The 24,560-nt window shown below is 49.7% G+C and overlaps 1 long non-coding RNA gene across 2 annotated transcripts; it reads left to right on the plus strand.

Annotated features, from left to right (window-relative positions):
- The first annotated feature begins 380 nt into the window (after nt 1-380).
- Nucleotides 381-16,596, plus strand: LOC310884790. 2 transcript variants are annotated; one of them, XR_014574407.1, is made up of 4 exons: nt 381-3,043; nt 3,576-4,600; nt 5,509-5,605; nt 13,607-16,596. It is a non-coding gene; the product is annotated as an uncharacterized lncRNA (long non-coding RNA). The 2 variants fall into 2 exon arrangements; XR_014574408.1 differs by lacking the exon at nt 13,607-16,596 and adding an exon at nt 7,063-8,917 and having other exon boundaries at nt 2,993-3,043.
- The last annotated feature ends 7,964 nt before the right edge of the window (nt 16,597-24,560 follow it).

Consider the following 24,560-nt stretch of genomic DNA (forward strand, 5'->3'; position numbering starts at 1 on the left):
TTGTTCAGTCTCTCCATCCTTCCCAGCTGAAATTCAGCTCTGCTCAGCAGCTGTCCCTGCTGTGCTGCGTGCACCCTCGTGAGCCCCAGCCTGGAGCAGGGCACTGCCCGTGGGAGGTGGCCGGGCTGGCTCTTGGCTTTGCCTCTTGCATCAGTCGGTTCTCCTCTAAATGCCTCAGGACACAACGCAGAGATAACTCTTCCTGCCCCCTTGGAGATGTGGAGTGGCAGAGAGCTGATATCATCACTCCATCATCTGCGTTTAACGAAATTCACTTTTCAGAAATGTAAATCATTTGCCTTTTGGTGATTCTACCACATCTGCACGGAGTTGTTAACATAGAATACTTTTAAGAAAGATCCATTCTGCTTCACCAGGTATCAGTGCACACCGTGACTTCCTTGTCGTGTTGTGACAACACTGGACAACTTCTGGGGAGCAGCTCTCCTGCCCCAGGTGGTTTGAAGAGCCATGATGCAGAGATGAGTGTTGCGAATCAGCTCAAATTGGTTTCATCCTGCCCAGCTGGTGTGAGATTTGCATACTCCGATTCAGGCTTGCAAAGAAACCTGGACTCCAGCTCAACGTTTTTCTATGTTCACCATGCTCAGCCCTTGTGTACCAGCAAACTCATACCCCTCTGCTCAGCTCTGCGATGCCGGCTGCATCCCCGTGGGAGCAGGAGGTCCAGCCAGCCCTGCAGGCAGAGGATGTGGGTTGTTTCTGCTGGAGATATGGTCCATGTCCCCAAGCTATGAATACATACAAGATTTTAGGGATTACCAGGGTGTGACATGCCGGGGAGACCTAAAGCCTGGGTTTGGAAACAGCTGGGGATGGCCGCTTGGATGCCTCACTTTGCTGGAGAGAAGCTGGGCCTGCCTCAGGCTGGCACTGGCTGTGCATCTGGGCATGAGTGGGTCCAGGCTAAAACTCTACAAGGTGTTGGGCATCATATGTGAAAATGTGCACGTCAGCAGAGCCCTAAGCACAGATTCCCTTCATGTCCTGCAACACATGCAGCAAGTGACTGGGCACGGCACCACAGCTGGTGCTGCTGGACTCTGTTTGGGGCTCCAGAAATCTGGACACATCCCTTCAAACTGAGGTCCTTGGGGATACCCCTGTGAGATGGCACTGATAGGGGCTCAGAAACACCCGGTAATGAGTCAAGAGCTGGTCAAGTGCCTGGGATGCACAGCTTGGGCAAGGAGGAGAGCCCTGTGGGAGCTGAGATAGTCCGGTGATGAGCAAAAGCTGCCACGGGACAATGCCATATATCTGATTTTAGTGTTTACAATAAAACCCACGTGTATCATAAATCTGGCAGCTCTCAGGGAGACAAAACTAACCCAAACAAACCCCTGCTTTGTTTGCATTTAAACCCAGCTTTGGTCCTCGAACAAAACCATTCTGTCTCATGGAAACAACGGGGGGAAACTGAGGCACGGAGAAGCCCCCACCTCCCAGCTTCCATTATCATCAACTTGCACAGCTGCGAGAGCAGCGATACACACAGGAGCACTGGGAAATGTTCCTATTGATCGGAAATGAATAATTATCACCCGCTCCCTGTTCCAGGGCCTCGCGGTGAGCGGAAGAGCGGAAGCACTAAGCGGGATTAATAACTACTTTTCATTACTTTTAATGCAAACTATTGATTTTAAAGTGTTGTAGGGTATGACAGTTTATTACAATAAGACAATAAAACAGACTATATGAAATAATTGAGAATAATCTCTTCCCTTTTCCTGCACGACGCGAGGACATTATGTTCTGTGCATGTGGAGACATTTATGGCAAACTCTATCCAGCAATGGCAGCTTAAGCACTCTATAAAACAGCACTTTGGAGCTGGAGTATTATAAATAATAGGCAATAAAACTGGTAAATGGGGCTTTAATTTGATTCCATTATGTCACCGAATGACAGCAAGGCGGGGGCAGAGCAGCGAGGGGACGCGGCGCCGCGCCGGGTTGGGGAGCGCCGGGTGCGCGGCGGCAGAGCGGGATGCGGCGGTGCCAGCGGGTCAGGTCGTGCCAAACCCCAGCCCAGGCGTGGGCTCAATCCTGGCAGAGTCCACGCAGGGCCCCTCAGCGCTGCCAGGACGGGAGGTGACATCAGGAACACCTCTGTCACAATATTCAAGGCCCGCAGATGATGTTCCGGTACCATCGTGCCAGGCAATACCCAAGTGTTTAGGTGCCACCCCAAATCCCCCATGCTGCTGCTTGTCCCCAGCTCCCGGAGATCTCCTTTTCCACGTTTTCTTCCCCAGGCTGGCTGCCAGCCAGCAGCGAAGCCTGGAAGAATCTTCTGTGTACCATCACCGCTTCCCCCCCCGCAGACGTGGGGACAGCCTGGGCAGCGGGATGGCGGCCAGGGGACAGCCCCAGACCCCAGGGTGCTGGCACAGAGCTCCCGGCTCCCTGAGGGTGCTGAGAAGAAGCCGCCGCTGGCTGATGGCCTTGCAGGGCCCAGTGAGATGTGAAATGAGCCGGGTGTCTCAGCCCAGTGGTTCCCACTTCAGAGCTGTTCCTGCTAATTGGGTCCCTCCTTGTCAAGGCTGTGGATTGAATGCACCAGGCAGACCCTGAGCCAAGCGTGAGGGGCTGAGGAAGCCCTGGGGACATCCCGGTGCCACGGTGCATGGTTTCCAGCCCATCACATACCCAGCTCTTGTGTTGTCCGCACACCCTCAGCCCCTGGGTGCTGCCTAAAAACACCTCCAGCAAGAGGGGCTCAAAGGCTCCGGTACAGGAACACACCTAGGCAGGGGCTGAGCTTGTTGCATGGATGTTTCCTCTCCTCTCCCTCAGGTCTTAGCAACCCCAGAAGTGCCAGAAGGCCCTGGGAAAAAGAAGGGGGAGTTCACTCTGCTCCCGTGGGGTAACCCTGTGCCCAGAGCATGAAATGAGGCTGGGCAGGGCCTCCACGGACCTCCATGGCCCAGTGGGATGACATTAAATAGCAGTGTGCTGGCCCAGGTAACGTGAAATTGGAAAGGGCTGGAAGGGAGTGAAGGACCAGAACATCACAACAGGTGGGGTGGCCACATCTGGCCCCAAATCACCCACACGGGCTGGGCACTGGGGTGCTGGGAGCTGCATTTTGCTGCCCCATGGGGCTTCTTCTCCCCCCTCCGCACCACAAAACAGGATGTCTCCCAGAGCCGTCTGCAGAGGCCCCAGCACCCATCATTATTATTTTCCTTCATTATTGTTGTGAGGATTTTTGCAAAGCGGGGGAAAAGTGGGTCAATGGCACTTCATTTTGTTTTCAGTTCCAAAAACCCAGCTCTTCCCAGATTCTTCTATAGAGAGTCTCAGTGTCTCTGGGGCTTTTCTAGCCTCTTGCCTAAGCATATAATCAGGCAGGACTGTGTTTTAGAGAGGGGATTATGCACACAATAGAGCAGAGGAGCCCCATCGGAGCTATTCCAATCTATTAGGAACTGCACTCTACCCAAAATAAACAACACAAGGAAAAAAACAAACTGCACTAACTTGTGTGCACGTGCTGTGCTGGCAGGGAGGAGGTCTGGGCTCGGGGTTTTAACAAGCTCTTCTTTTCAGTCCCTGCATCAGGATGTCCCTCGCCCGCTGCCTTGAATGCTGAAGAAGTTGCAGGAGTGAGCATCAGCCATGGGAAGAAGTGGCCATGCCCACTGCTTAGTGCCCGCGACCGCTAGCTCAGTACAGAGCTCTGAGCTGGAGGAGACAGCCTTTTTCTCAACCAGGAGAGAAAAAGCTGCTGCTAGGACCCATCCTAGGAAAAAGATTGCAGGGAGCGAGGGGATGCTGGAGGTGGGAGAGACCTGTGGAAACAGGAGAGAGGCGCCGCAACCTGCGCTGGGTGCAGAGCGCAGGTCCCCCTGCTGCAGCTCCAGGGGTCTGCAGGAAAGGGGAGCGGGAGCGGGTGGCTGGGAGCAAGCAACAGCAAACAACAACCCTGCTCTATTAGACCCAAGCATCCTAATATTACCAGGAGCCATGCATTTGCCTGCTCCATGGGGGTGCTCATGAAAAATAACCATTTGGAGGCATTCAGGCGCTGTGAGAGCTGCTGATGAAAAAACACCCCACGCAGATCTCTTTCTCCAGCTTTCCGTTTTATTTGTTTTCTTCGTGAACCCAAAGAAGAGTTACAGCAGGGATACAGCTTTCTTCACACCCTTTCTTACTTACTCTAGTAAGTCCACCAGGAAATGAAGAGCGGCATGCCCTGACCACACAAGCCCCTGCACACACAGCTGCAGCTTTTAATTTCAATGCGAGGGTAAATTGGCTTCATCTCATCATGGGAAGGCTCTTTTTAAGCCCAGAAACAGCTCTCCACACTTTTTCCCTCCTAGGGTGCACCCGGAGGAAAACAAGCAGTCATCTGTAATCACATAGCTAATGAGGGATATTGATTAATGAGGCAGAGGGAGGCAGGGCCAGGCACAGCCCGTACGGGGCAGGAAGGGGCTGAGCACAGCCCCTTAGGGGTGTTTGGTGAGGTGGGAGACTGCAAGGGGAGACAAGGGGAGAGGGCATTCCAGGAGATGCTGCCAGCCCCTGTATTTGAGGAATCAAGCTGAGAAGGCAGTGAGAAGGAGGTGTGAACGTTTTTCTGCCTGCCTGGGGAAGAGTTTGGAGATGGGAAGCTGGGCCAGTGTGGACAAAGGGATGTTTCTGCATTTACTGCCTCTCTCCCCCTGCGTGCTGCCTCCAGGCCACCCGAGCTGAACGCTCACAGCTTGCACTGAAGTGTTGGAGAACTGAAAGGGCCTGAGGCTGTGCTGGCTGGTCCCTGGCATCTTGCATTTCAAATGCCCTCAAAATGATGGATTTGATGCTTCCTCTTTTATTTATCACATTTAAAGCATTTTTGCCAGGGGGGGTAGCTCAAGAGAAGACACAGCTTATTTTCCTGAGGATCCCAGGGGCTGGGCTCTCTCACAGCTGCCTGCAAAGCAAAAGACAGGTGCCCACCAGCAGCCAGGCGTGCAGCAATCTGCCCTCCTGGGGGGCAGAGAGGGGCCAGGGGCAAGGCAGGGAGGAAAGGTCCACCTGGCTCAGGAGCAGGAGGCGGCAGCCAGCAGGGAGTCATTTGCGGAGCTTTCCTCCTGGCCGCTGGGCAGTGATTATCGATGCCACGCAGCTGTAAATGTTCTCTCGGCGGCCGGGACCTGGGAGCGGAGAGTGCGGCTCAGCTGAGTGTGTTATTGGATTAGCAGCTGATTAGAGCTGTTAAGAGTCCACTCTTGAATAATCAACATGGTGCTTTTTGGCTGCTGTGCGGTGGTGGGAGGGGGAAGGAGGCAGAACAGCTAGGCTGGCTGCTGTTGGTTTGTGGCTAAGCCCTGGGCATTGCTGTCAGCAAGCCCTGCTCAGCGGGCAGACGTGGTGCCCACCTTCCCCAGGTCCAGGCTTTGAAAGCTCAGCACTGATGGGATGTGGGGTTGCAGGGGGACCCCTTCTTTCCCTGACATATATTTCAGGCCATAATGTTTCCTACCAGCAGGGTTAGGATCTGAAGCTTCTTATCCCTATGGGAAGACAACCGTGCAGCTTGATGGTGTGCTGATACTTGTGGTGGGCTCGATCCATCGTGAACCCAGGTAAGAATGTAGTGCACTGGAGACTGCGGCTGTCTGCTTGTGGTGCTGGAGAAGGGAAGTCAAGTGGAGGAGGTCCGGGTCTCATAGGGAGATGGAGGAGCTGAGTCCCTCTACTGGGCTAACACAACGGGTGGAGGTGGTGTGGGCACCTTGGGGTCCCACAGCTTGCAAAAGGGACTCCCTGGGCAGGGTGAAAAGGGCAGGGGCACTCTTCTGGTGAAGAGTTCTTCCAAGCGCCAGTGAGATCAAAGCTCCCTTAGCAGGGGCTTACAGTGTTGTGCTTTAGTGTATTCCTATAGAGACCAGGCAAGGCAGAGGCTGAAGGGTGAATCTGAGCTAGCAAGGCTAGGCTGGGAATGCTTTAAATGAAGAAGGCACAGCATTCTCTGTCCTTTGCTTCTCCTCCAGACTGACACCCAGCAGCATGTGGGTGAAGAACAGATAAAAAGCAGTGTGCCTCCTGGCCCTCCTCTTTCTCTTTCCCCTCATTATAAATTTTTAAGGTTGTTTTGGCCTGTTATTCAGACACAACTTCGCCTGGAGAAGTTTCCTACAGCCACCTTGCGGCAGGAGCCGTCCTGCTCTCCTTTGATGTGTCGGTCTGCTCCCCGGAGCTGAGTCTTCCTGGTGCTCTCTGGTCTGGAGAGCTCAATTCACCACCAGCTTCACGCACCCTGCTTTTCCCCTCAGTCACAGTGCTCTTGTTCCCACTAAAATCAATGGCATGGCAACTGTGTGAGCGAGGGGAGAATTTGATATTACAAGGAATAACAAATCACAGGCATATCAAGTGTGCCCTGATATCCAAGGGCACTGAGCGGCAAGGACCAAGGAGATCCCTTGCTCGCTCTCTCTCCCTCTGCCTGTCTCTGAGGATCAGTATTCTCCTTCCAGAGACCTGTAGGGGTCACAGTTGGATTGTACAACAGGCTGTGAGCACGTCCTTGGGAAAGGAAACCATTTCTGCTGAAGTATCGACCAGAAAGCCAGCAGGAGGCCCAGTGCCCTCTGCCCACAGGCCACTGCCTCAAACCCCTCTCAGAAGTGGGCTCCAACCCATCCTCTGCCTCTTTCTGCCACTAAGGCCCAGATGTCTCCCACGGGATGTATTTCTTAGCTTCAACATAGTGAAACCAAATGTGTTCCAGGCTGGAAAGAGCCACTCTCAAGTTCACGCACAGGAGGGTGTGAGGAACCAAGACTTTATTGGGACATTTCTATAATGGAGAGGGAAGAGGAGAGGTGATGCTTTAGATAACATGATTTATACCTGCACAGTGCTATCAAGGGAAGGGAGAGGGACCTAATTAGTAACTTGGAACCTAATTAAAGAGGCTCAAGTGGAGACTTCTGTCTGTGTCCAGGTTTCTTGTTTGTGTGAGTATTGGTGGACCATCAAGGTTGGTGCGAAAGGGCTTTGCTTCCTGTTTGTCTAACCTGATCTTACTTAAAACCAGGTAGTACAAACCTCAAAAATCAAAATCCAGGTGGTGGAATTTGAAGAACTTCAGGATATGGGCAGACCTCCGCTGAAGTGAAATGGATGTGGCAGCTCTCGAAACCCTGACCTGGTTTCCTCTGGGATCATTGCTCGTCTCTGCAGTTCCCTCATGGGGCTGTGCACATCCATCTTAGCTTCCAGATTCAGAGCCTCCCGTAACAGAGAAGTCGCGGGACATGTGCAAGACCAGGCAGCAGTGTGCTAGAGGTATGGCCTGTGCCTGGACAGACTCCTAATCCCCACGTGAAAGCAAGTGCCTCAGCAGGGTTTTTCTGCCATGATTGCACCAGTCTGGTCTTTCTTCCTTCCACTGGGTAGCAGAAAGTCTTCTTCGGGTGAGCCTGACCCAGTCTCCATCATAAGGAGCAGCCCAGAAACAGCATCACTTGTCTTCATTCTCCAAGGTCCTTGTGGACACACACCCACAAGAACTCTCCAGTCACTGTCAGAGATCCCTTCCCATGCCTGCACTGCACCACAAATTAGGAGCTGGCCATGACGCTCACAAGGATGGACCCGTTCCACTGTGCGATAATTAAATTGCCTGTAATTATGTTCTTGACAAGTGAAATACAGGCAGTAAATGATCCTAACATTCTTTGCTCCCTCCCTCTTCCCAAGACTCCCCCAGCTGCCCCTCCCCTCTAAATGCTGAATTATTTTACAGTTGATAGTTCCTTAGATTTGCCGACCTTTAAAAGCTGAACACTACATGCCTGTTGAATTTTAATCAATTTATTTTTTTCAACTGGAAATGTCAGACTTCTGTACGGAATTACTTGGTGCCGGCTGATGTGACAAAGACTCAAAGTTCAGCATCTGAAGCCGCGGAGGAGCAGAGAGTTGCGTGCATTAGCACAGATAATTTGCAGGATGTGAAAATGAGAGCAGGAGTGAGGGAGCATATATTTTTCATTAGCTTTGGTTTAGAGGGTTCGGGGACCTGCATTTATTTCATCCAGTGAACTCTGGCCTCATTAAATCCAGACCATGGCTGGTAATGACTGGAAGTAAGAAGCTGTGGAGGCCACTAAAGGGCAGAAGGCAAAGTGAGTTCTTTGCTGGAGCACGGAGAGAACCTCGGTGTATGCGGTGACAGGGGGGGAGCACCAGCCTCTGCTGTGTCTGCTCCATGGTACCGAGCACAAGAAGGTGCCAGTTGCCCCAGCCATCCACCACCCTGCACTGGTGCAGTTCATTAAGACACGTTATACCACCTGCTTCACGCTGCTCCAGAAGACCTGAAGAGCCCAGCAAAACTTCCACTTGCAGTGTAGCTTTCCCAGCCCAAGTGAGAGGTTGATTAAACTTCTCAGTAGCGTTGAGCTTGGCCGGCATTGCCCAGAAGGATTAAGCATTCCCCAACTGGAGCAAAGCCCATCCAGAAAGATGGGAAGAGGTTTACTTGCAAATACAGACCTGCAGACTGATTCCTCCTGGGCTGTGAGCACACACCAGCGAGGAACCCTGCTGTCCTTACAGGGATTTGCTGGCCTTCACTGTGACTTTGGCATTGTATTTGTGAACAGTGGCTACAGCCAGGGCAATGGTGGGAGCTGCCCTGCCTCCTTTCTGAGCAGGAATTTCTCTGTGGTCAGTGGCTAGGTAGCTCCACGTTAGTCCTGTCCTGCATCACCTTCTTCCCTACTCTGAGTCGTTTGAAGCAAAAGTTATCATCTTCTGTTTTTCTTGTATCAGCGGCCTCTGGTGTTTCCCTGTAGCGCTGTAGTCTGTTCTAATCCTGGGCCGTGACAGCCTACAAACAAGTTTCTGTCCTATTAAAATTTAATTCCTTCTTTGGAATAGAGACTTCTCATCGCACAGAACCAGATGGATAAATGTTTGCTAAGGTGACAAGGATTGAGTATATTTAATCTTCTTCCTTCTCTTTAAAAAACTGTGCCCAGTGTCGCCTCTTGGCACAGGTACCTTAAAATCAATAATGAACCTTGCAAGTGGATCTGTGATAAAATATGGTCTATCCTTCTCCATTGAACTGTAATAAGCATCTTTTTCAAAACCGTGCATGCGCCTACATGCAGCAAGAATAATGTGGTGGCTGCGTAGGTTCAAGGAAAGTTCCAGTGCTTTGGTCTTCCTGGAGACTTAGTAAGTTGAGGTACACCTCAAATCCAAGTATTCTTCTAGGGTTACGGACTGCATTTAGTAAGAGATGTAACTTCTGGAAACTTGTCAACGGAAAGGGCAATGCTTTGTGTGTTCTGGTCCTACATCCTCTCTAAAGCTTTGCAGCTGTCCAAGGCCATGGTCAAGGATCCTTTGGTCTGAGACAACACCGCAGACCTTTTGTTATGCTCTCATTTCCCTGAAGTGGGTTCTAATTGGAAAATACTCAAGGATTGACATCAATTCTTTCTGGGGCAAATAAGCCAGGTTAGATGAGTTCCCAACTGGGAGAAGCCTAACGGGCAGGGAGATGCAAAACTGAGTCATGGTGCTGAGATGCATGGGGCTGCCACCAGGAGAGTACAGACTCCCTGATTTACACCAGCCTTGCTCTGAAGGAGGCTGAGGCAAAGGCTTGTATCTGTGTTTTCCATGTCTTAGGTGGCTGTGCTAATTACCATTATATTGGCTCATCTGAAGGAGCATGTTTCTTGGGCTCTTCAGCCATTGAAATTTTGAAACTTCATTTTTGCTCTGAGGAAGATGGAAAATTCCTTTGGAATTCTAAGTTTTGCAAGCAAGGGAATCATGGAATCGTTCCTACTGTGTAGCTACTTTTTTTTTTTTTTTTTTAGTTTGCAGGTCCTTCTCCAACTCTCCCATTTGAGAAGTCCTTAGAGAAAACTGAGTGTATGGAAAGCAGCCCAGGCTTACTAACTCTTCATCAGTATTCCCTTTAAAGAAGGCAAATGTTATTATCCTCTTTGCCAAAAGGGAGTGTGAACACATCTGCTCCTCCACCCACCCTCTTGGCACCCCCTCCCAATGCAAACTCCCACAGCTCACCCTCTGTCACAGCTCGACAGCCCATTACAAATGGCAGTGTTTAAGCAAGGTCTTGCTCTTCGTTTATAGCCCTCTCACTCACTCCGATGGGTTCCTTCCCTGGCCTTTCGCAGCCTCTGTTTGCTGCAGGTTAAGAAAATGTCAAGCTCATTTGGAAGTTCATTGCCCCTCCTCGCTTTGCTGCAGCCATTAGTGGTCCTCTCCTGGCTGCAGGAGGCTGACATTTACATCGCAGGCTAGGGTGGGAATAATTGCAGTTAAGTCGGACTTTGTTAATCACCAGTTATGTCCACCTTCAGAAATCAGCTCAGGTGGCCCGAGCTTATTTTCTTCATTTCCCCTCTCTCACACTCTCATCTCCCTGTCTATCCCTGCCTGATCCTCTGCCCTCCCACCCCATCTCCGCTTATTTATTGACTGTGGTGGTAAAGTGTCACCCAATTAAAGACAGAAAAGAAGAAGAAGAAGAAGAATTTTGGAGACAAGGTCGGATTTGTGTGAATTTATTTCTCTTTGTACATGATCATCCCTCCCAACTCTTCCCATCCCTCTTGAACCCACTGGGGAAGAAGCCAAAGGCAGAGCTAGCGATGAAGAGGGTTGGAGTATGCGATCAGTCCTGCTCGTGCTGGAGATCCTTGGGCACTCTGGTCTTCGGGGGTGAGGTAACTTCAGGAAAGAAAGCAGGTGCTGCCCGTTGCATTTTTTCTAGTCCAAACACAGCACTGAGCCAGAAAAGGGAGCTGGCATTTCCTGCTACTGGTGAGTCTCATGCACGCAGTGCTGTATGACAAAGGGATGGATTAGGTGACCTCTGCAAGTCCTGTTCATCCCCAATTTTCTGTGATGCTGCAAGGGTGACATTTAAGGATGAGATCAAGTCTGGAAACAGTGGCTTCTGTGAGGCTCTACTAATCACAAGCTTCATTCAGATTTGAAAATGAGTTTTGACCAGGGCTATTGATTTCCCTTCTTGCTTTGCTTTTTCGATGTGTATGCATATGTGTGTGTTTGCAATTTTAACCTGAAAGACTGGAAGGCACCACTCCCCCCCTCTTCCTGACTTCTGTGCACCCCCCCTTTGAAGCCCCAGTAAGGGACTTCATTAAAAAAAAGCAGACTGCAGCAGTCAGGAAGTGAACGGGAGGAGAAGTAAGAAGAACTGATGAGGACAGCAAGTGTTTGAAAGCTGAAGAAGAAGGGGAGGAGCTGTGCCAGATGTTGCCAGCTGTTGCTCGGTGCGTGGGTGTCACATCAGCCCACCCCAACGAGAAGAACAAGCCCACAAATCAAGGCATTGTGCTATGGCCTTGCTGCTGTCCTTCCCTATTTTAGCTGACACCTCTCCCCAGCCCTCTTTTTGTCCTGCTCTCGTAGTCTTCGTTCAGCAACATCACTCCTGGGTGCTCTGCTCTGTGCTCTGGCCCTCACAGTGGTGTCTGATCGCTGTCAGCCAGCTGTTAACAAATGGGAAAGGGAAGTGGGGGAAACTGATCTTTATTCATATGACTGAAGTCCTCTAAACACATGAAATCAATCCAGCCTGTGTGTTTTGCGTATCTATATAAAAAAAAAATCTGCTCATTTCATAGTCTCCCTTTTCCCTTCTTAAAATTTGCTCGTTTTCCTGGAGTGACACTTTGCTCTGTCATCAGAAAGGGAGTGCTGACGTGTAATCCTCCTCCTCTATGTCACATTGCTCCCTGCGTACATTTGTCTTCTGCCGGCACCCAGAAGGTTTTCTCTGAGGTGTCAGGATTTCCTGAAGCTCCCCTAGGCAGAAGCAACTTGACCACAACTCAATGGGCAAATCATGCCAAAAATCACATCAGTCCCTTCCGTGCCTTCCTTTCCTTTCTCTCCCATTTGAACAAAGAATATTAGTGATGGCGTAAAAAGGAATCATTTGTATAGCCAGAAATAAAAAGTCGGTTATTCATCTAACCCTAGATCTACTCCTTATTTAAATTCATTATGCCATCTTTATTCCTCTGATCACCTACTATTTCTCCCCAGGACCTTCACCTTATTCTGTGTCTAACACTTATGCCTTTTGAGAGTGGACTAGTGAAATGCAACGTAGGAGACTGGTGTCTGGAGTACAGTCACTTCATTTTGTGCAGAAGATGATCTTTTCTCTTTTTATCTCTGCTGGTTCCTCCATGACCCCTCTGCCCCAATCTCTATTCCCACTCCTTCTCCCAAAAGTCAGGAGAAGAAAATGAAAGCTCCTCTGTCCCTGCAGCTAGAAAGGTGTGCCCCTCTGACCGCAAGCTCTCCTGCAACCTTTCCACCGCATGTAAATTTTTATAGCATATCAATAAAAGGATCTTGAGGCCAAATGGAAATCGAGCAGCTGCCTGAACTGCTTCAGGGCAAGGAAACCAAAGAGTTTTATTATTATTATTATTATTATTATATTAAACATTCATATGAATGACCCAATCAATTTCAAGCCTCTTTGTTCTGTAACCCTTCCCAGGAATCCTGGTGCTCCAGCCATGGGACCAGCAGCTCTGCCCTGGGTGCTGCAAGCACCTCTCCTCACCCTTGGGTCCCTCCTCTCCCCCTGGGGTTGTCATTTTGGGGGAAAGACCAGGGAAAGGAGCAAGTGGCTCACCAGAGGGCTTCTCTTCAGCCCACGCAAAGCAGACTGAGCCCATCTGAGTGCTGCTGTGTCTAATATTGGCTTTGCATAATGTGATTAATTGATGGCTTTTCAGAGTGTGTAACTAGTACTGGACTGGAGTTCGGTGCATTTCCATTTCGAAGACTCTAGCTGGAGACCCTCAGCTTCATTGTAGTGATCAATATTCTGACCAGAGCAAGGATGAGCCAGCTGCACACCTCTTGCAAAGCCACATGGGCCATGCCTCATCTTTATTCTCCTTCTCAGTTCCTTGACCGTTCACCCCTCCAGCAGCAATCAGCCTCTCTGGCCCTGTCATTATCCTTGCTGTAATGATGAAATAATAGCTTGCTGCTTCGAGCTTGCCATCAGGATTGTCCTGAGTGCAGATGGCCTGCGATGCCATCCAGGCAAGGGACAGTGCCAGGGGATGTATGTGCTGGCTGTAAGAGCATCCGCAGTTTCAGTGGTCCAGCTCAGAAGTCCTTCCTCAACGGTGTTTCTGCACAGACTTCGGGGGCAGAGCTGCAAGCAGGCTGGGCTTCGGATGCCATGTGTATCTGCAAGGGTGCAGACCCCTTCCTTCCCTCATTACCTCATTGAAAAACATCACCCTGAATGTGTTCAGTGAATTCTTTTGATGGGGTGTTCGATCCTCATAGGGAACCAGTCTCATTTTGGTCTCAAGCATGGTCTCTTGCCCTAGGGAAAACTACTTTTCCTCTCTGTGTATCTCTTCACCTCTTTTATTATTATATTTTATTATTATTATTATATTATTATTATTTTTTATTTTTATATTTTTTTATTTTTACATATTATATATATAATTTTATATTATTTTATTATTATTTTTGGCTGCCTTGACATCGCTGACTGCAAACTTCATAACACTAAGGTTACACAGCACTTGGCATGAAGAGACGCCATGGTCCTACCCGAGCAGTGCGAGTGCCTGGATGGAGGAGCCGGAGGAGCTGGAGGAGCCGGGTGTTGCAGAGCATCACACACTGCCCTCCGTGCTGAGTGAAGCCTTTCTGCAGAGTTCAGCATCTGGAGGGACTTCGTTTCCACCTGTTTCCAAGCTCCTAAGAGCTAGCATCCATTGCAAAATTCAGACCAACTTCCCTGCCCATCCGCCTCTTGTTTATTTGTTATTTTAATCTTCCTCCCTGGTCTACAGTGTGAAGAGAAAGGGCTGATTGACAGCTTAACTGTTTCAAATCAATAGAAAGAGCACTAGGAGATTAAAGCAATTTAAACAAGGTGTTTATGTGGTTTGGAGCTAAAACTGCACTTGAAGGAAACAAGCAGAGGAGACGAAGGAAGTGGGTCAGCCAGGAGACACATGGACGCTGTCTGGGCAGAGGTAAGATTACAACAATAGGCTGGGATGGCTTTTTCATCAGCAAGAGATCGCTGCTTTCCATAAAGGAGGCCTAATCTCAAAATTGCTTTAGCCTCCGACTGATTGTTCCATCGATTTAAACACGCTGGCCCTGCCCCTCTTCCTACCCCCACGCTCTCTAATCTCTGGTGCCTCTCTCCCTCTCATTTTCCCTCATCCCCACTTGTTGAAATGGGGCTGTAGAGACAAACCCCCTCCCAGTGAACACCTAAAAGAGGTCCCCTGGCTACATTTGGTTTGCTGGGCTGGAGAACAGAGGCGAAGCCCCAGCAGCACTGCGGCTGGAGCCTGGAGCTGATGAAGTACCTCAGGGGCAACTCTGAAGCGTTCACAAAGATCCCATTACATTTTTAATCAATGCAAAGGCCCTGTCCCCTTGCTAAATTACTTGATCTCCTCCCTTTCCCAGGCTTTTAGGTAATTGCTGTAGATGAGCACTACTTCATATCAAGGATAGCTGAGCCAGGGCTATTGATCAATCCAAACGTGCTGTTGGCATGGTTTAGAAGAGCTTTACTAACCTACCCCAGGGGCAGATCAGGTTTTTGAGTCAAATCAGGCGAGTTTCATGTTCTTTCTATTTTACATAGCCCTAATGAGGTGGTAATTCAACCCCTCCTTCCCTAGACGCCCACTGTACTATGGCAATAATTTGCCCTGGGACTTGCCAATTGTTCTCCAGCGACCACAGAAGACATTGAGACAATTGTTTTATGCCAAGTGCTTGAGCTCTGGCCAGCTGAAGTTAGAGGGGGGGGCAGTGTGCCACCCAGGAGGGGGCAGCTCTCCCCGTGCCAGCTGAGCATCTGACCCCACTGGGAAGCAATCCTGAAGAAGAGGCACGGACAAACGGCACCAGAGGTGGAGTCCGAGAGAGAGCAGGTGCATGGGGAAGCAGGTGCGTGGGACTGGAAGATGTGGTTTGTCTGTTTCAATAATTACCACATTAAAATTTCCTATAAATATGCAGCGTAGATCAACAAAGACCCCCGGCCTCCAGTCCAAACACGAAGGTTGTCAGCAGCTAAGGGATGTCCTTTAGGGGCCACCACAGAAGGTAAGGAGCCCTCAGACCATCTATCTGACAACCAGACCCTGCCATAGAGTCATTGCTGATTTCAGTCAGTCTCAGGGAGGCAATGTCAGGTCCCAGTTCTTCAGCAAGGAGCTGAGAGCAGAGTGGGTGGTAAATTACTGTTTACTCTCCGTGTCACCAGAAACATGCAGCGGGATCCTGCCTCTCCGGCTTTACAAGAAGAGCATCAAGTGGAAACACCTGCTCCTTTGGTGGGGGAACCGAGTGTGTTTCGAAGGCCATCCGCAGCGTCGATGTACCCTGTTTCTAAGTGTTTATTATTTTCTTGGTGATAAGTGTCCAGCTGACATAGTAATTCACGTGGTGCCTCAAGAGCTGTCACAGCTCCGTGCAATTAGAGTGTGCTGCACAAAGGCACGCTCCATCTTCCTCGGCGACGTGGTGCTTGCAGGGATGCTGAGTGCCGCTGGGTTCATCAGCTTAATGTCAAGCCTTTCAGCTCTCCTGCCTGGTGCACTGGGAGCTGCTCACCCCAGCCCACAGCTGGTACCGCTCCTGGGCTCCCCAGGGAGCAGGTGTGGGGCCGTGTAGCTCAGATCCCAGGTCGCTGGACGTGGGTGCAAGAATTCAGGTTTGTCCTGCCACAGAGAGATCAGCTTTACTCTTTTGTGAATCCAGCTGCTGATCTCCATGACAGGCATCATCATAATTACTTGCCTTAGCATTGTTTGCTTTTTTTTTTTTTAATGAAACTCCTGCCTGGTGTTTGACCCATATCTTTGGAAACGGACAGCTTGCTCTGGGGAAGGCCTGGTGGCCTGTGTGTGGAGGGGCAGGGCTTTGGGTGATGGTTAATTATAAGGAGCTTTGTTTAACAGCGAGGCTAGAGACCTGAGTGAGGTGTCGGCTGCCACGCAGAGCCCAGAGAAACCCAGGCACTGTCAGGGATTCACGAGTTGTGAACAGCCTTAGCACGGCCTGTCTCCGGTGGATGGTGTCCAGCTGAAGCTGTGCCAGCTGGGGCTGGGCTCCTGCCATCAGGTCCTGTCCTGCAGCCCCTGCGAGCTGCACGGATGGGGTTCGGCTGGGGGCCCCGGGGTGCACACGTACAGCTCATGGGATCAGCCTGACAAGGAGACTGTGACTGCAGATCTGCTCATCCGCAGTGGCAGGCACGGAGAGCTGGGAGGGAGTGCTATCCAAATCCACCTAGGAGAGCACGAGATACGCTCCAGAAAAGCTGGCTTTGACCCGACACCTTGCTTTTCATTTCCTGGCAGGTGTCAGCCAGGGCTGCTCAGGGGAGCTTTGCAGGGAGGCAGTGAACATTTGGGATTAATTCGGTATCAGGAAAAGCTTCTGCACAACCACCAGCCTCCCGTGGGCTACTCTCTCTGCAACGGGCTGGGAAGCTTGCTGGAAACGGGGTGAGAAAATCGTGAGATTTGAGGCTTTCATTCCTCCCCTCTCCTCTGTGCATGCTGGGTCCGTGCCATCCCTCCCTGCCCACCCCGGAGCTGGTGCGCATGCATCACCTGCCAGCTGACAGACTCAGCAGTGACAGATTATCTAAGCTGGAGGAAGGCCATTTGGACCCCGGGAAACTGGTGAGGCTTGCAGAAGAGTGCAACGGCCGGCAGCAGGAGAGCGGAGCGGAGAGCTGAGCTTTCCTCTTGTGGCCCGAGAGGAGCCAGAAGCAGGAAGGGGCTGTGTTACTCCAGGTCCTCAGCTGGCTCCTCCTGCCACTCTTTTGGGCAGCTCGTAGGCTAAACTCTCACCTAAGCCCAGAAAATGCTCTCCAGAAAATGTCCAATCCCAAGCATCCACCTGTGTGCATGAGCAGTGGGGTGGCACTGCAAGTTGTCAGCCCTGCAGGGGAGGAAAAAACTCACGGCGCTCCATCGCAGTACCGTGAGCCCCTTCCCCCACATCTAGCATGCCAAAAGGTTGTTGTGTGGAGAAGGGGAAGCTGTACGGAGATGCAAGTTGGATGTGATGTGACCAAGATCCATGCAGAGCAAGGTCAGCTGTCACCTCCTCGTGCAGTATCAGCGGGTGCGTTTGCATTGCCAGCCAATGCTCGGTGCCAGTCTGCACCAGCTGAGCACTCGAGCCATGAGTTTTGTGTGCTGGTGGCATACAAAATGCTCCGCGTTTCACTGTCTTTAGCTTGTAGAAAGAAAAAGGATTGTACTGGAGCTATAGGAAGGATGTCTTAATCAAACATGCTGGATAAATACTGTGCCTTATTTATTAGGCTTTAATTCTCCACCAAATTAGAACCTGACTAAAACATGAATCTATTCTGCAGTTCTTCACATCACACAGAAAACAATGCCAATTTAAATCCCCATTAATTCAATTTTTGAAGGTAAAGGCAAGTGGAAAAGGCACTGAGTTCCCCCATGTCCTTAGGAACATGACAAACCCAGCTGCCTCCCTTTGGCTGCTGGGGAGGAAGGTGAAGCTCAGAACCTGGGAGCACAGATGAACCATGAACTAGGGGAGGTGGAGGTACATCACCTAAGGAAGTGTCCCAGTGGATCACAGTGTGTGCTTGCCACATCCATGACATCCTTCCTGGACTCAGGAGGCCCTTCTATGATAATCTTCCTCACGTGTATGTGAGGAGCTATTAGTGTAGAGAGTAGGGGCATGGCATTGGATGTCAAACGCCACGGTTCTCCCAGGGAAAAAGGAAACTGTGCGAAGGGACCTCCAGATTTCCAAGCTTATCTGATCTCATGGGTCTGTGAACATCTAGAGGATGAAATGACCTGTGTGGAGGCCTCTGGCTGCTCCTCATGCTGTTTGCCTCCACAGAAATACAGTTGCCTCCATCCTGCTTTTAGGAAGCTCACTAAATGTTGTCTGACATGGCAGTGACCACCCCTGGGAAAAGTGCCCTGCTGGATAGCCATCACTTGTCCCTCAAACCATGAGGCCCAGTCTTCAACGTCAACTGCAAAAGAGCCTCTACGAAGATGAAATACCAGCCGCAGAGCACCAAGTGCCACCAAAACCACATTCACTCCCTTCTTGTGTCTCCTGGCGTGATCCCCACCAGGGACGGAGGGAACCTGCTGGTGGGGGACACAGTGGCTGCTGCATTTCAGGGTGCGGGCAGAATCCTGTCAACTAACACTACAGTGGGCTCTCAGATCCTGCAAGGAAGCATAATGTTGTTCAGTAATCTGAACGAGACCATGTTCATTGCTGTGCCTCACTGCACCAGCAAACAGCTGCATACATTACGGCGTCTGCTAGCAGGCAATTCCAGGGGTAATAGCAGTAACCCAGTCTAATATAACTCCCTGGTACTGTGAAAGGTGATGGGAGAAGATTGGGAAATTTCTTTCCTAAGGCTGTTCTTTCTCTGCATTCTGAAGTTGGAGATTTCTGTTCCCCCATTCACACGTATAATGACATGCTCTTAATGGCTGTAAAATTACTGAGCTCTTTTTTAACTCTGGCTCCAGCATATCACTCTCTGACCTCCCGCAGTACTGAATTACATGAGCTGACTACACAGGACACCAGGTGTGTGTTTTTTTTTCTTTTTCTTTTAACCTGCATTAAATTTACCTAACCATTAATCTAATGGAATAACACCATAGTTTTCATATTATGGGATAAGGCAAGGAGAGCAAGAAATTGCTTTTCACTATACTTCTTATAATTCTGAAATACTCCTGCCATTAACATTCCTCCCCAGGCTAAGTATCCTCTGAGAATTCTGGCCACACGGGGTGGTCATAGACAAACCCCATTTAGGCCTTCAATAGCCTTTGTTTCCCTTCAATTTTTTAATCTCAATTAAACGTTGACATCTTCCCCAGTGCGAAATGACCCAAAACATACAGTGGTACAGTCTAAGTACATCCAGGCTAAATTTGGCTGGACTTTTTCCTCAACAGCTGGGAGCCATGGGCAGTGGCTCTTCACCTAATGCAAATGATTTAAATCCCAATTCCCATCGCTCAAATTTCTTTCCCTTCCCTGAAGTAGTAGCGTTGTACTGTGACTGTCCAGTCAATATGCCCATGTCTTTAGGAATGTTTGAAGGTCCCCTTGCTATCATAATATTGATGATCTAATGTGGTCCAATCAATAAAGTTTTCTTTGGGATGAAAACATTGCTGGGCTACCTTCACAAGCCAAGAGCCCAGGTTGTTTCATCACTCCAGAGTATCAAAACCAGAACTCCCAATTGGTTTCAGCAAGCAAAAAATGACCCCATCCTTTTGTTGGAAAGACTGTTGGAAAGACTTTTCCTGACATAATTTTAATCAAATTTGATGTTTCCATTTGTTCATCATCATGTTCCTGGGGTGCTACAATCTTTGCTGATCCCAGCTTCTCATATCCCATCCCTTGATCTCTTCCCCTCTGGCCACTGCTCTGCCTCAGATCAGCAAACACCCCCCTTCGACACAATCAGATCTCAGAAAATCTTTTTTTTGAATCGGGAAAGTCCAGAATGGTTGCTACAACAATATAACCCTGCAACTACAGAGACTCTCGGAGTGATCTTGAAAGGCAGGAGAGCATCATTAGCCATGTTTCACAGGTGGCAGGCACAGGGAAGGGAAGTGATTTATTTGAAGTTGTACCTCAGGGCTGAAGTACAGGCAGGAAAAGATCCCAGGAGTTCTGACTTCTAGTTCCATTACAGAGTGTAAGTGGAAACCAACCGAGTGCTTGCAAGCTTCTCCAGGTACAAGAAAGGCCAAGGCTGCTCCAGCAGACCTGGCTGGCTGCCAGCTGGAGAAAGAAGCACATATGGGGTCCAGCTAAAATAAATGAACTCCTCTCGTGGGAGTTTCAAACTTAATCGGCTGTTTTATGACCAAGTAAGGCAGCAAAAATCTCTGGCCACATCTCTTCCTTACAGCTGAGCAGGCTGTGAAGTCCAAAGCAAGGCCCATAAACACCGCTTGTGCCTCCAGAAACCCTCTTTCTGGTTTGTGCTCAGCAAATCCTGCGTGAGATTGGCCTTTCTGCGTTTTGGTATGAATTCATCTTAGTGGCATTGGCAAGGGAAACCACAAAGATGAGATTTGTTGGGGCTGCAGGCCTTCTGCGAAGGTAAATGCAAACATATTTTCTCAACACTCGCCCTGCATCCACCTTCCACCTCTGTGCAGTCAGCTCCAGCACCAAAAGCGAGCCTCTCTAGGTACCTACACACCAGGCAGGCTTTGAGAAGCACTATCAAGAAACCTGCTGTCCCCTAACAGCTGTGACCATGAACAAGAGACATTCCCAAAGCTTCCTTCTTTTTGCCCATATCTCCCCATATTTTTCAGCACCAGCATCACTGATTTTTTTTCTTTTATTTGATGTCTTGTTTCTCTTTCAATATCTCCCTTTTTTCCCTCTCTTTTACACTCTCCCCCCCACCCCTGGGCTAAGCCATAACACCACTTTGCCAAGGCAGTTTGGCAAGCTGTACAGTCGGAATAAGTTGGAGTCAAGGAACCTGAGCTGTTTTTCAGTACTGATGTAATTATAGCCCTTGGGGAACTCGGCTGAGAGTCAGAGCCCATCTCTGAGCAGAGCAGCTGCTCCAGTGCAGGGCAAAGCTGGAAGTACCAAGGTGGATGTCCGACATGGGTGACGATATGGTGAGGGTAAGATCTGGAAAAACAGCAAGCAGGATACAGAATATCTCCCTGGAGCAAGTTGCTCCAATAATTGTGCCTCAGCCCTTGCTTAATGCAGAGCCCAGCGGCCTATATTTGGAAAAGCTGGTGGCAAAAGGGACGAGAAAGCTCTGGGTATTTCAGAGCAGTCACAAACTTTCACGATAAGAGACATGCAGAGAGGTAAGGGAATGCGTGCACAGCGGCGGGCTGTGTAACACCAGAAGGCACTACAATACTGACTAGAAGAAAGCAGATATCCAACATGCAACCCCCACGGGGATCCGTCTACGTTTCCAGCATAATGATCGCTCAAGAGTCAGTGCTCTTGTCACTAGCCTGGCAGATAACCTCTTGCCATCCTCCCTTCTAGTATGCCTTAGCTGCAGGCAGGATGTGACCCTTGCAGTGCAGACACACTGTACTTACACTGGCCAGTGCTTGGCAAGCAGGTACCAGGACGCAGCTCCTACTATAAAAATCTGACTGAAGACAGGCTTCTGACTGGCAAGGAAGAAATGCCCTTCTTCTTTTTCCTTTCACCATTTTCAGGGCTGCAAGCAGCAAATCAAACCTTTCCCTAAGTGCAGAAGTGCAGCCTGCAGAGTTTGGTGATAGAGAGGGCAGAGCAGGGCCCTGCTCCTGCGGAGTGTTTCTAGCAGTTTGTTTCTCGCTTGTTGTTCTGAAAATGCCTTGAGCTTTTTGTTCTTTCACTGTTGCTGAAGGTGGCAGACAAGCCAGCACTGTTGTTCTGCCAAGGGAGAGGAATAGAAATAAAAATAATAACCATGTGCCTTCACCGTGGCTTGGAGTCGTGGGAGGGAGTACAGATTAAAGGGGGACCTGGGACCTGGTCTGCTGCCACCCCATCCGAGTTCAGAGGACTTTGTAACATTTTAAATACCAAATACAGCTTCAAGTAGTCTGATGAAGCCTGATATTTCCCCGTCAAATACCCAGGATAACACGAGCCAAAGCCCTCCCTCTGCTCAGGTCTGGGTTGTATTTGTAAATGGGCAATCAGCTGGTGTTCCTCATCTCTTCGGAGTCCATAACCCAGGATATCGTATGCAGACCTCACTTCACCTGGCAACACAGACACCTACAGCAGAGTGAGCTATTCTGACTTCTGTAGACATCGGAGAGAAACAGATACCTCTGGTGTGCAATTCATCCTGTGCTGAAGCCTGACAGAGGTGAAATGAATCGTGCCCTTGATGTGCCCCTTTTCTCCTTGGCCTGGAAAGGCAGCCTGGTGCGATGCAGGCAGACAAACAGCACGGTGGGCATCCAGATGGCAGAGGGGAGGCTCTCTGGGCATCCCAAGGGAGACATCCCAGAATGAAGGCAACCAAAAAGGCTTATTTGGGAACCTTTACCCGCATTTGTACAGACAGTCAAGGCCGTTCCCCAGTTGTTTAGCTATTAAACCACACTCGTGGTGCAGGCTCCCAGCACATCCTCCTTTCCCTGGGGAGAGGCCATGCCTCGCGTGGTGCCCGCTGATGGCCTGGGCTCCAGGTCCCCTCCACCCCAGCCCCACAGGGACCTGGTCAGGAACACCTGGCTGCTCTTCTGCTGGCCTCATGATGGAGCCAGAGCAGCGTGAGGACGTGGCACCGGGTGCCAGGGGAGCCTACCTGCCAGGGAAGGGGCGTGAGCGTCTGTGCAGCTCACTGTAATTTCTCTAATGGCTTTCTTTGGCTTGATAGATATTGAAGAAAGCTTGTTGCCGGGGCAATTTCCATGGAGAGATAATAAGAGATCATTTTCAAGTGAGCGAAACTTTAATGGCACATTGTGGTAATGAGGCAGCAAGGAGAGTAATGACCGGAGACCTCAGAGTGCGAGCACATCACGAGAAGGGGGAGGACTCGGAGTTCACTGCTCAAGGCAGACATTTGAGGCCTGATCTTTGTCCCCTTGAAGTCAGGCTGGAGTTTTGCTGCTAGCTACAGGGAGAACAAAATTAAGATGTACGTGCTGGTAAAGGGGTTGGGTGGCTCCACAGAGATGCAGGAAGACCCCGGTAAGGCTCGGGCACCAAACACTCCAGCCTCCTCCTTCTGCAGAAGAGAGGCTGAAACAAAAGCTGGGGGAGAGCTGGATAATCCCACGCACAATTCTGTGCTTCCCTTCTGAAACCAACAGGAAATATTTTAACCTGTATGTGTTAAGAGGCTGTGTTCCTGGATGAGAGGAAAGGCTGTATATCAGAGGGCAAAGATGCCATCTGTTTTAAGCTCTGGACATCTCCAGAAATCTGCAGGAAGCAGGACTGAAATTCAGGAGTGGTAGTGCTGGAGGGTTGGTGAGCAGAGATTTCGTGTTCTTTTCCTTGTCAGGTCTGAATCTCAGATAAACCTGAGAAGATTTGCCCAGGAACTGACATGCAGAAGAGTGTGGATGTCCTGCCTCCACCTGAAGGCAGGAAGGTGTTTCATATCTCCCATGAATTCCCTGAATTCATCTCTGCAACGTGGTTTTGGCCTTCCTCTTGAGGAGGTCCCTCCATCAGCTACTTCCTAAGGGCAGCCAGAGCAAGTTGTTGTTTACCTCCCCTCCAAAGAAGTCGGGTGAAGGGTCTGCTTCCCTCCAGCCTCGTTAACAGTTGTTTCATTAATCACAGCTTTCTCTTCAAAACCAGAGACAATCTGTCCAATTAACATTAAAGCTCTGGCAGTCGCCTGCGACGCGGGGAACTTTGCAAGCAGCACTTTGACAACCGTCGCTAATAAGTCTAAAATTTCAAAAGCTGCTCACAAACAAAACAGCCCGGTCGCACCTCGTTAATGCCCTGTGCCGCCTGTTTTCATGAGCAGCAGAGCCAGCCTCCTCTCTATGCACTTTTATGCTGGATCTCAGCAGAGCCCAGGTCCCAAAATACTTCTCCTGCAGACCTCCGTCCACCACATCCCAGGGTTAACTGGGCAAATCCCTTCTCCTGCAGTGTGCCCCCCACCAGGCTTTAACACTGGACCACACCTGGAACAACTCAGCTCCTACAACACGGAGCTGTAGGTCAGAAAGAATCAGCAAGCTGAAGTGTTGGTCCAGCAGAAAGGACCATTAGTAAGAGCTTGTAGGGGTCATGCCATGCGAGAAGAGAAGAATAGAAGTAGTAAGTTGTGGAGAAGAAGTTATCCAGTTAACTAGAAGCCTCTTAGTCTAACCTTGGCTCAAGATTTCAAAGTGAATTTTGAAGGAAAGAGCAATTAAATACCTGGAGATAAAGAGGAAATGAGATAAGATGCAACATGAGTTTACAAAATGCAGATTGTGTCAGACGAACACGATAGCTTTGTTTTGATAAGATACTTGATTTTTCTAGACAAAGGAAATGCTGCCGATCTCCTTTATCTAGACTTCAGTAAGGTATCTGATAGGTGCCATGTGGGAAATTATTAGAGAAGCTGGAGGAAATGAGGATTAGTAAACTGTAAGGTGAGGTGCAACCCTCTGGAGGGAATTTACTAGAAGAGTTTCTCACAGAACACCTTTGGAACTGATCTTCTTTTCTTCTTGTGTATCATCTCGGCAATGAGAGCACAATCCTGAAGCTGAAATCCCCCAGTGACACAGAACTGGAAGTTTTGTTGATGCAGAGGAAAATGAGAACACAAGTCTGTAAGAACTAAATGACCTTGAGAATAAGAATAACAGAAATGAGACAGAAAGCAAAAAGTTTGAGATGACAGGCCATGAATCTGAGGACTTGCAATAGCCTCAGATATAATACAGAAGATGGTGAGCAGCAAATGAT

The sequence above is a fragment of the Anser anser genome (assembly GCF_964211835.1).
Source record: "Anser anser genome assembly, chromosome: 21".
Classification (NCBI taxonomy): domain Eukaryota; kingdom Metazoa; phylum Chordata; class Aves; order Anseriformes; family Anatidae; genus Anser; species Anser anser.